This window comes from Mustelus asterias, chromosome 1 (assembly GCF_964213995.1).
Source record: "Mustelus asterias chromosome 1, sMusAst1.hap1.1, whole genome shotgun sequence".
Classification (NCBI taxonomy): Eukaryota; Metazoa; Chordata; class Chondrichthyes; order Carcharhiniformes; family Triakidae; genus Mustelus; species Mustelus asterias.
The window spans coordinates 79406486-79418821 of NC_135801.1; the positions used below are offsets into that span (position 1 = coordinate 79406486).

Genomic DNA, 12336 nt, shown 5'->3' on the forward strand with positions numbered 1-12336 from the left:
CCAAACAAATCCATCCAAGGGCAGGTTAAAATTCCATCAAACGCCCATCAGCATCACGGGGATTTGTATTTATTAATTTGGCTCTCATGGAGCCTGAGCCTCAGCTGCCACCAAAATCAGCAACGTTTAAATCCCCAGTTAATGGGAATAGATTCCATTTTACCTGCTGCATTCCAACTGATCAAGAAAAGTTTAAAACACCCTGCTAGTGACCCACAGAAAGAAGCAACATGGGAGGGAAATCCATGAGAGAATGATCATATGTGAACTCTGGATAGAGCAGACTTAAGAAGTCAAATGCGTATTCTTGCTACAGACTCTTATTTCCTTTAATTTCCCTGGTAGATACAGGTTAGTGGCATAGCTCTTTGCAGATATTTAAGCTCTTTGGACTGCAGATCAGCTTTTTTCTGATTTCCCAGATAACCGTGGTTTTTATGGCTACTCACTTACACCACTCTCAGGATTGTTCCCAATACTACACAACATTAGATAGTGTAACTGGGAACTCACAGATCAGCATTTTTATTGGTAACACCTATTAAGTTAACACCTATTGATAACACTTATAAAGATAAGTGCTGATAAGGTTTGTGTTTATAAAGCCAATCTTCATTTTTAAAAATTCCCAAGATTTCAAAGAGCTGCTCCATTTTAGAAGCACGGTGACACAGGAATGAATAAATCACATAACCTGCTGCATCTAACCGCATCCCCATCCTCACTTCATCAATCCCATTTTATTGGCAATGCATAAAACAACATTGGTATCAGTCATACCGTTATTTTGTTTCAGGGTGGACACTTTAAGTTTATTTATTTATTAGTGTCACAAGTAGGCTCACATTAATACTGCAATGAAGTTACTGTGAAAATCCCCTAGTCGCCACACTCCAGCGCGTGTTCGGTTACATTGAAGGAGAATTAGGATGGCCAATGCACCTAACCAGCACATCTTTCAGACTGCGGGAGGAAACCGGAGTACCTGCAGGAAACCCACACAGACATAGGGAGAACATGCAGACTCTGCAAAGACAGTGACCCAAGCTAGGAATCGAACCCTGGTCTGGTCTCTGGCCCTGTGAGGCAGCAGTGCTAACGACTGTGCCACCATGCAGTATCAGTCATACAGTTATTTTGTTTCGGGGTAGACGCTTGAGCCCCTTAGGACTAGCCACATGAGGGTTAGTTATAAATTGAACACAAAAGGAGATCCCAAGAATCTCAGTACTTTAAGGGGTTAAAAACCATTATGTCATGGAGAGATCCACAACCGCCAGCATTTCCATAAACCAAGCGAAGTCTCTGTGTTACACTTTTAACACCTTAACACTTTGATGCAATCAGCACCTGTACATTTAAACTGACACATACCACTGTTCCTGATAACTTTGTGCTTGGATCAAAGAAGACAAGAATTCATATAATACAGCATATTAGATTGAAAACAAAGATAAGCACTATAGTCTGTATTTTGTGCTCGACAGGACAATGGCTGGCTTCTTTCATTTGCTTCACACATCACAGTTGGAACTTAATCCCATAAACACTCAAAATCGGATCCCTATCAATACATCCCTGTTTTGCTTCCCTGGTGTTGGACCACCTGGCAATATTGGCAGCAATATGAATGAGGCTAATTGAGGGAGTTTAAGAAAAACATGTTAAGACTCAGTATAGTTCAGTAAAAGGACTGTTAATTATAGTGGGAGTTTTGGAGCAGTTGTTCTAGTGTCACCACTGTACCCACCCATGCATGTTGAGAGTAATTGTGCTGGTATCATAACTTTTGTTAACCGAATTTAGGCCTTTAAAACCCATCTTATAATATGTGTGCGACACTTCAATTTGTCATGAGATTTTTTACTACATCCCATGGCCAACATACTTGGATGCAGTTATACTTTTCAATTTGTATTTGTTCAAAACTCATGAAATGAGAGGCAATAGTTGGGGCATATTCTCTCCTTGTCTGCCATTAAAGACCTCGATCAGGTCACCCCTTAGTCACATTCTAGGAATGATTATATATAACCTCTAAATTCTAGAACCATTCTTGCGAATCCCTTATGTTTGCACCATCACGGATTTCTCTATATCCTATTCAGAATATGGAGGGTAGAACTGTGTACAATATTCCAAGTCTGATATAATCAAGATTCTGTAATAGTTTAACCTAAACTTCCCGTGTTTCAATTCTATCCTTCTAGAAATCAACCCTTGTACTTGATCTAAAAGAGAAAATGCTGGAAAATCTCAGCAGGTCTGGCAGCATCTGTAAAGAGAGAAAAGAGCTGACATTTCAAGTCCAGATGACCCTTTGTCAAAGCTTGTACTTTGTCAAGCTTGTACTTGGTCTGCTTTTTTAATGTCTTATTAAACTGCATTGCTACTTTTATTCAAAAGCAAATTACTGCGAGTGCTGGCAATCTGAAATAAAAACAGAAAATGGTGAAAATACTCAGCAGGTCAGGCAGCATCTGTAGACAAACAGAGTTAAGAGTGGAATTTTCTGTGGTGAGGGAAAGAAAGTGGAGGAACCCCTGCCGTGGAGTGCAGCAGGCAAACTCGCCAAATCATGTCATGGTCAGTTTATTAATTATGCAGTCTCAAGTTTCATGTCGAATCTCGTGGTGGGTTGGGCAGGAAGTTGACTGCCCATATTTGAGACATCCAGACACCTACTCCCCCCTCCCCCTCCCCACTCGCTTGCAGAGTTGCTGTTACATGAACCAGCCATCCTTCCCTCATGTGCATGCCATCTGTTGCACAGCACACTGCCAGCGCACCATGTTTGCAGATCGGGAAACAGAAGAGTCTGATTTCCTGTTAGCGATGTTTAATGGGGGGGTGGGGAGGACAGGATTCCAGTCTGTACACCCGTTAATGAGCATTCATGACATGCAAATTATGACCCCGACATTCACCAGGACAACCTGCCATGAACCCAACATGAAAGTGTTGAGAGGGAAATTGAAATTTTTTTTTGCATTTCCAACTTTTGGCCTCATGCCGAATTTTCCAGTCCCACCCACCACAATTCCCTACACTGGCGGGATCGGAAGAGTCCGTCCAACGTTTATGATCAATGACCTTGTATCAGAAATTGACTTTTTCTGACCACTTTTATTGTGGAATGTGTTGCCACAAATAGTTGTTTAGGTGAGTAGCAAAGAGGTATTTAAAGGGGAAGCTAGATCAGCACAAGAGGGAGAAAAAAATAGAAGCATAGGATCATATTAAATAAGTAGCAACTGGCAGGAGGCTTGCGTACAGCATAACGACTGAGGTAGTCCAAAGGGGCTAACTGGATTATTTCTATGCTGTGGATTCAATGTAGTGTCTGTATTTCCATCTCAGGATATTCAGGTCAAAGGCTCAGATCATCCAATCCTAATAGCTGCGAACACTAAGACACCTAGCATTCAGCATTATTGAGGTTGTAATGGAATCAGAGGTTCAGGGGAGTCAACTTACATCAGAACGCTGAACTGCCGGTTCACCAGAAATGGCTTTGGGAGAGCCCCTCCTCAATCCCACTAGCACATAAACTTACCTACTTTTTTGTATTGATTTATTAGTGCTGTTCCTAACAGGCATAGAGCTTAATAAAAGCATTCCTTTAAACCATGAGGTGTATTTTCACACTCCCATTACCCGGAGTTGCTACGATCATCCACACCACTGTCTCACCTCTTAAATGCCACCCCCCGCACACTTCCAACCATCCACATCCCCTTATCCTCCCGATTCACTCCTCCACCAGCACCTTAGCTCAGCCTCACACACCCATAGCCCCCAACCTCGGTGAGTCTTACTCTTCCCATCATCCCTATCTCATCACCACTGACTTAACCATCCGGTCCATCTCCTCTCTCCTGGGTTGCGGTTTTGGAGCTGGGGGGGGGTGGCACATGACAAGAGGGGGTATGTGGAGAGTGAGTGGCACCAGATACTAGTGATGGGGGAAGGGAAGTGAGCTGCACCAGGAACTGAGGAGATGGTAGTGAGTGGCATTGGGGTTGGGGGATGACTGGAGTGGGGTGAGTGGCACCAGGGAAAGAGCTCAAATGAAGAGTGAATGTATATATATCTTGAAAACACTTGCAAACAATGAACAGAAAGCAGACCCCAAGGCCTTCAGTTCATGTTGACAAAGGGGACGTGTCTTTGTTTAAACTATGCTTCGTCAGTTAGCCTTCCAATCACCTCATCTACTGACCCATGCTGCAACCAGGCAAGAAACCACAACTTCCATGCTGACTGGAGGAATCGGGCCAATGAATTAGTCAGGATAAGGCTCAGTGCAATTCCAAATAATTTCCAACCAAGGGCCAGTGAAAGTCATTCGGATCATCAGATATCACATAGTTGACTATTTTACAAAACACTCTTCTCTGTTGTATAAGTTCCATTGTGCTGCTCTCTTTTTATCTTGTGCACCAACAATTCCAATTCCAATCTAACTTGCGTTTAAAAAGCACCTTTAAGGAAATAAAAAATGCTTCAAGGTAGTATAAACATTTTTTATTGTATTGAATTGGACAGTGGTCCATATGAATATTTGGGAGCAAAAATACCAAGTAAATATTGAACATTTTTCTTCACACTTGTAATTTGTTAAGCTGTGTTTTCTTCTGCCAAAATTCTTTCAGTTGAAAGCCCTGTTATGCTGGCTGCTTTACCTTGTTTTATCCTTGTTTGATAAAAGTTAAGTGCGGGTCCTTCATCTATCACAAGAACATTTTTTCATATTGAGTTTGCTACTGTAACACGTACCTTGCCAGCTTTATGGTGGGAAGAAGCAATTATCTGAAGCAATAACTCCCTGAAAGTGTTGTGCTCTTTTTTCCAAAGCTTCTCTGCACCAAAGCAATCACTTTCTTCTGATCTCATTCTTTCAAAATTTCAAAAAAGGATTACAAAATTTAGTAAGTCGTTCCTGCTGGCAATACCTTAAATATTGTTTGACATGTCCTAATCCATTAAGTCAAGTTGAGGTCAAAAAGCTGAGTAATATAACATTAACATTACTGGCAGGCAACTTAGATGTCAAACTAATTGAAATATGAACCTTTAAAGAAGAGAAAGTATTTTGAGCTGAATTCAATAGAATCCGGACAGTTGGGCCCCCAAAGACAATGGACAGTGCTTTACCATCCCATTTCGATTGACACAATGCTGGTGCCAGTTTCATGGAGTTCTTAAATGAGGCAGTTTGGTTGGCCTCTTAAACATGACAATAAGCCAGTAATGTTTAAATCAGAATCTTATGACATTAGTAAGATGGTGAAACATATCGGGGCACCAAAGTGGAAGTAGTGCCGGGGGGACAGGACTGACCATTAATCCCTGGCAGTGAAGGGAACTTGACAGAATGCACGCTGAAAGGGTGTTTCCCGTTATGGGAGAGACTGGAACTAGGGGACGCAGTTTAAAAATAGGGGGTCTCCCATTGAAGACAAAAGTGAAGAGGATTTTTTTTTCTCTGAGGGTCATGAGTCTTTGGAACTCTTTCCCAGAGAGCGGTGGAGGCAGGGTCATTGAATATTTTTAAGGCAGAGGTAGATAGATTTTTGACTAACAAGGGAATTAAAGATCATTGGGGTTGGTGGGAATGTGCAGTTGAGGCCACAATCAGATCAGCCACAAACATATTGAATGGCAGAGCAGGCATGAGGGGCCAAATAGCTTATTCTTGCATCTAATTGTGGTATGGTGGCACAGTGGTTAGCACATCTGCTTCACAGCTCCAGGGACCCAGATTCACTTCCAGTCCTGTGTCACTGTCTCTGTGGCGTTTGCACATTTTCCCCATGTCTGTGTGGGTTTCCTCCGGGTGCTCCAGTTTGTTCTCACAGTCCAAAGATGTACAGGTTAGGTGGATTGGTATGTTAAATTGCCCCTTAGTGTCCCAAGATCTCTAGGTTAGATGGATTAGCCATGGTAAATGTGTCGGATAGGGATAGAGCAGGGGAGAGGGCCCGGGTAAGAATCTCTGTCAGAGTTGGTGCAGACTCAATGGGCCGAATGGCCTCTTCTGTATTGTAGGGATTATATGATTCTAATTCATATGTTCATGTTAATGTTCGTGCAAAGATCAAAATGTGAATTGGGAGCTGTATTTAAAGGAGCAGGCAGCTTCAGAGAGTACTGATGAGCACTTTGGCTGTGTGTGAGATTTCAGTGCTTTGGCAAGGGTTGCAATGTAAGTTGTGATTTCAACCTCCAGCAGCAGGGAGAGAAGCAAGGAGACCATGCTGGAAATGCACCAGCTGCTTCAGTTGGAGGAGGATTGTGTGCAGGCAAATACCCTCCATAAGAAACTTAGAGACCCAGAATCAATGAACATGAGCTCACCAAGAACGATATGTATGGCAGCACAAATTCTCCTGGCAGACAGCTACAGGCCTATTGTGCCAGGGGTAGTCAAAGCTACCATTACCCTTGATATGTTTGCATCATAGTCATTCAGGGCTGCAGTGGACAAGGTAGCATATGTTAACCTGTCAGCCACACAGACTGAATAAAGTTTCTGTGTTTCCTTCTTCAGCTCTGTCAGCTCACTTGCTGCTGAAACATTCATATTTTTGTGACCTCTGGACCTGACATTGCACTCCTGGCTCACCTCTGATGTGCTGTCCTCTGTAAACATGAAGGCATCGGTATCTCTCTTCCCCATCTGCTAATTCACACCAAGTCCCACACAAACATCACTCTTGTGCTCACACACCTGCAATGGCTCCCGGTTAAGCAACACCTCGATTTTAAAATTCTCATTCATGTCCCTCCCCAGGCTGGACTTTACATTCGCCCACCAGTAGGTTTGAAGGCGGACCGGTGCTCGAAAATTCAGTACATGGCCTTCCTGTCTACCCTCCTGCATGCAACCTGTATGTGGGTGGCACAGTGGCACAGTGATTAGCACTGCTGCCTCACAGTGCCAGGGACCTGGATTCAATTCCAGCCTTGGCTGACTGTCTGTGTGGAGTTTGCACATTCTCCCCATGTCTGAGTGGGTTTCCTCCGGGTGCTCCGGTTTCCTCCCACAGTCCAAAGATGTGTAAGTTAGGCTGATTGGCCATTCTAAATTGCCCCTTAGTGTCAGGGCAATTAGCAAGGTAAGTATGTGGGGTTATGGGGATAGGACCTATTTGGGATTGTTATCGGTGCAGGCTTGATGGGCCGAATAGCCTCCTCCTGCACTGTAGGAATTCTCTGATTCTCTGATTCTGTATGAAGCGATCCTGACACGTGAACACCAATGGCACGAATATAAGGTAAACACAGTAAGAAGTCTCACAACACCAGGTTAAAGTCCAACAGGTTTATTTGGTAGCACAAGCCAATAGCTTTCGGAGTGCTGCTCCTTCATCGGGTAAGTGGGAGTTCTGTTCACAAACAGGGCACATAAAGACACAAACTGAGTTTGAGTTTGTGTCTTTATATGCCCTATTTGTGAACAGAACTCCCACTTACCCGATGAAGGAGCAGCACTCCGAAAGCTATTGGCTTGTGCTACCAAATAAACCTGTTGGACTTTAACCTGGTGTTGTGAGACTTCTTACTGTGTTTACCCCAGTCCAACGCCGGCATCTCCACATCACGAATATAAGGCGCAGCTGTCAAAACTGGCCAGACCTTCTGACCAAATAAAAACATAAAGTGCTGGAAACACTCTGCAGATGTGGAGAGAGAAACAGAGTTAATACTTTAAATCCAATGTGACTCTTCTTAGGAAGTTTCTGACTATATGATTGGGTGGTTTGAACCACAACATTGCCCAGCGGCCACTTCAGTCCTGTTCCAGGAAAGAAACTCTCCCGTAATGTGCTAACAGTCAGTCAAATATTTACACTTCACAATGCAACATGTTCAAAAACAAACTCTGCAGATTTAATCCTCTCACATTTAGATACAACTTTATAAAAGGTAAACACCTCAGATTGCAGATAAATATAGTCTGTCTTTCCTGCCAAAATACTATTTTGGAGATAATAGATTTTATTTGTTGAAAGGTTGTGAACAAAATATATTTTTTTACCTGTTTATACTCTTTAAAGCAGTTACTGACATGAAGTTAATTTTTATGCAAGGTAGCTTTACCTGAAATGTGTGTTTTCCACAAACTAAACTAATTTCAGCGGAATGCAAAGGAAACCACTGTTTCTTGTAAAATTGTTAACATACGCAATTGTTATGGCACGGGCTTTAAAAACAGTTTTATGATTTCATGTTTTGTCATACATCCAGAAATTGGAGAGGACCATGCCTTCACTTTGCAAAAGCAAGCTCTATCATGTCCTATCAAATAAACACATTCCATCAAATGAAACTGCTTTGGAATAAATATGTGATACGCAGTTACTTTTCTAATCTGTTTTTCTTAACATGTTACTAGAAGCTATCAGGGAGTTTTCTGGTGCTTGGTTATTTGTTGATAATAGTGTTGCAAAGAAGATTTATTTCCAATTTTGCATTCACTGACAATGGAAATATTTTGTTTTATCTGTCTAATGTCTGACAGCAGCATTGCAAACTTGCTGACTAATTCTGTGGACCTTCTTGTTTCAGCCTCTCCATCTGGCTGTCACTTTCCTTCAGAAACCTTCCTTCAGTACCTACTTTCCCGACTTGCTTTTGGTCACCTCCTAATCTTCCTTCCATTTCTAATTTCTAGTTCTTTTCACCTCTGAGAAGCATTTATGGATATTTTAATACCTGAAAGGCACAAGCTAAGTCAAAACATTTGGCGCATTTTGCTCATTTTAGTTGAAGGTTATAAAATATTTGGTATATCAAAAAGAAAGATGGCGCCAGAGCGAGGCGACTTCTTGCGAGCTGTACCCAGTATACCCTCAAATTCCATGTTTTATTTCTCGTTCTGTGCTGTGCTCTTAAAACTTAACTCTAACTCCTTTAAACTGTCTAATAATGTTCCATCAGACTTTCGAATGGACCTATCATATATTAAGCTGATCTTTCTCCTCATCCTATCTTTAACTGCAACACTATGTTCTGCACCTTCTCCTTTCCTTCTCCCCAATGTACTCTATGAACAGTATGTTTTGTCCGTATAGCATGCAAGAAACAATACTTTTCACGATAGAGCAATACATGTGACAATAATAAATCAAATCAAATACTTCACTCTGCAAAAGGACACACATTTCCATGTATATGAATAAGTTTCTGGTATATCACTCTTTTTCATGAAAAATTTCAAACCTATCTTATATTGCTGGGCTTTCTTTACGTTGCTCCATGTCTCACCTGCAATGAATAACATTTTCATTCAACTAACTCCAGACCTCGGTTTCTTGAAGCAGATGCAGGTAAACCCATGTGCTGATCAGTTTTGCACATTTTCAATTCCAAATGCTTCATGCTGCATAATGCTCCATTACCCCACCCACCTTCCCCTTCCCAACAAAAATTCCTAAAGTGGCATCATCAGTGTAGAGACCTGGGCCCGCTTTCAATCATAATTTGGGAATTACTTGAGAACTAAACTTTGAGAATTATGAAATCATAATATCATTAATCCTGCTCAATATTCATCCTTTGTATTCATGCTTCTTGCATCCCCGATTTCAGTCACTCCAGAATTGGCTCTTTCAGGTGTAAGAATAGCAGAAATGGCAGCCCACAGTACACTTGCCTCATGGCAGAATCACATGACTGAGAAAAGTCAGATGTGACATGTATTTCAAAACCCAAACATCCTTGTATCTTTTGTTTAATATGTAAAAGATGATGTTTGGGTTTTGAAATGCATGTCATATCTGACTTGCCATAGTCATGTGACTGCCACGAGGCAAGCTTACTGGAAGCTGCCATTTTAATTTCAATTATTTTTAATTAATTTTTATCACACACTCATTTATTTGCAGTCTTTTTCTCCATTTCTTTTGTCGTTTTTCTGTAGCCTAGTGCTTTCCCAGTGTTCCATTTTCAACAGCTCTCTGCAGATTTGGACTTTTCTGTGTGCCTTTCTTAGCTGTTTTTTCTCACACATTTTAGCCTTTTGTCCTTTTTGCAGCAGCTGGTTTGCAAATTTGAACCTTTGTGTGTCCCTAGATTATCAGTGTCTTCTCTGCATCAGTTTGCAGGTTAGAAATCTATTTGTTCTTCACTTTGTGACACCATAGGTGGGGATTTTACAGCCTCGCTTGAGCGAGACTGAATAGTCTCACCCGAAGTCAACGGAGACTTCCATTGTCAGACCCTCGCCCACGCCAATTCTGTGACGGGTGAGGTGGTAGAGTTCCAGCCTATGTTTAATGCATAAGGACAATAGTGTGATGTCCTTCAGTGTGTTTTCAATGAGAGACGTCACTGAACTGAATCATAAATAGCAGATTGTCTCATGGCAGAGTCACATGACTACGTCAAGTCAGATATGACATGCATTTTAAAACCCAAACAGCAGACCTGCTTTCAGCTACCTGGGCCCTGAGCCCTTAAATTTACACTCTACATCTCTCTCCTCCTTTGAGATACTCCTTAAAATCTATGGGTGGAATTTAATGTCCTCCTCAGTGACGAATTTGGTGGTGGGGGGCATATTTGATTGGCAGGATTCCATTGCCTTTCCAACACACCCCATTTAAATCCCGAAGGGCAGGTTCATGCGCAACCTTTCCTGCCCAGATGCTAACCCATACCCTTAAGCAAGCAATTAATGACAAGTGAGTGATTATGGGCGGGTGAGTCACCATACAGAAGCATGAGAAACAAACCCAACAGCTTCCTCGGGGTGGGCAAGGGTTGTCCATTGTTCAAAGACAGTCAGTGCCTGATTAGCAGACCCAGCGCACAAAGCGGGGTGGGGGGCACAACCTGCCTTTTCTTCTGACCCCATACCTTCTCTACCTAGCAAACCCACTCCCAACAAACCCCATCATGTTATCACTCATGTGTGGCCTGGGACCCCCAGCGATCCAAGCTCTCTGTTGGGTCTATTATTGGCACCTGCCAACATTCCCTATGGCATTACCTGTAATTGAGAGCTGCCAGCAATGCAGGGTCCTCATTGACTCTCGAAACAGTTAACTCCCAGATTAAATTCCGCACGCTTCCTTTACCAAGGTTTGGTATTCTATGCTAATAACTGAACATGTTGTTTGGTGTCAAATCCTGTTTGATAATACTCCTGTGAAGCATTTTGGGATGGTTTAGTACATTAAAATAAATAGTTGTCGCTTTTGAGAATGGAAACTTAGCTCATAAAATGTGCATATTTCAGATTTGAGTATTGTAGAATGTAGATTATAAACCTAGTCAATCTCATTTTATCAGATTGTAAAAAAAAGCATGCGGTTTACAAATAACTGCTGCCAAATGAACAACGCATGCAGGTCTAAAGTGGATATTATATAATTCCAAATCTTTTGTGATCTATATTGTTTTCATGCATGTGTCTACCCATGATGCCACATCACTTACTACAGCACTACAACCTGCGTAGCAAACACACCTTTGTATCATTCAACACCCGAAGCAGTGTGAGAAATTCTATAAAATGTAAGATCCAGCATCTGTGAAAAAAATGTAATTTAATTTAGAGTCCCAAAAACCCTTAAGACATAATAATGGATCACATCACATCTTCCTAAATTGAAATGCATTTGCCATTGTTTTGCCCATTCGCCTAATCTATCCATATCTCTTAATAATATCAAACTGCTCACAGTACCACCTATCTGTGTGCTTTTTTTCCCATCATCAAAGTTGGCATGATAATAGGGTGATTGTGGCAGTGGACTCCATTTTTAGATACAATATGGTACACTCTGTATTCATGGGGTCACCTGATCTGGAAGTCAAAGGTCAGACAACACATATAAGGGTAAATTGTAACCATGTTACAGAGTGCCTTGCAATTGTGTGTTCATGTCCCAAAATGTGTGAGTAATAAAGTTAGTTTATAGCAATGATGTCGGTCATCCTGCAACATAAAAACAAGACAAAAGTTACTAAAAACGATGACTAGTTAAGGCCACGGTACAGATTCTTGCAAGACATTGGCAGTTGCATTCTGCAAATAAGAATAGCTGTCCATCATCCTTATTCTCCATTTCTATTTGCTTAGCCAATTTCTTGACTAGGTTTATAATTTGCCTTATATTCCATGAGCTTCAATTTTAGTTTAGAATCTCTTATGAGAGACTTCACTAGCTGCCGTCTGGAAATCAATATAAATTTTATCCATAGACATTCCCTTGTCCATTATTTTAGTCACCTCTTCAAATAACATTCATCAAATTCATCAGGTATGACCATTAAAAATACATGCTGGCTGGCTCTGATCAGTTCAAAATGTTAAAGATGTTC

General features: G+C 41.5%; 1 protein-coding gene across 1 annotated transcript in view; it reads left to right on the top strand.

The window, feature by feature from the left end:
- Nucleotides 1–12336, top strand: part of cfap299 (cilia and flagella associated protein 299) — a 509278-nt gene that overhangs the window by 384176 nt on the left and 112766 nt on the right. The gene's annotated exons all lie outside the window — the stretch shown is intronic.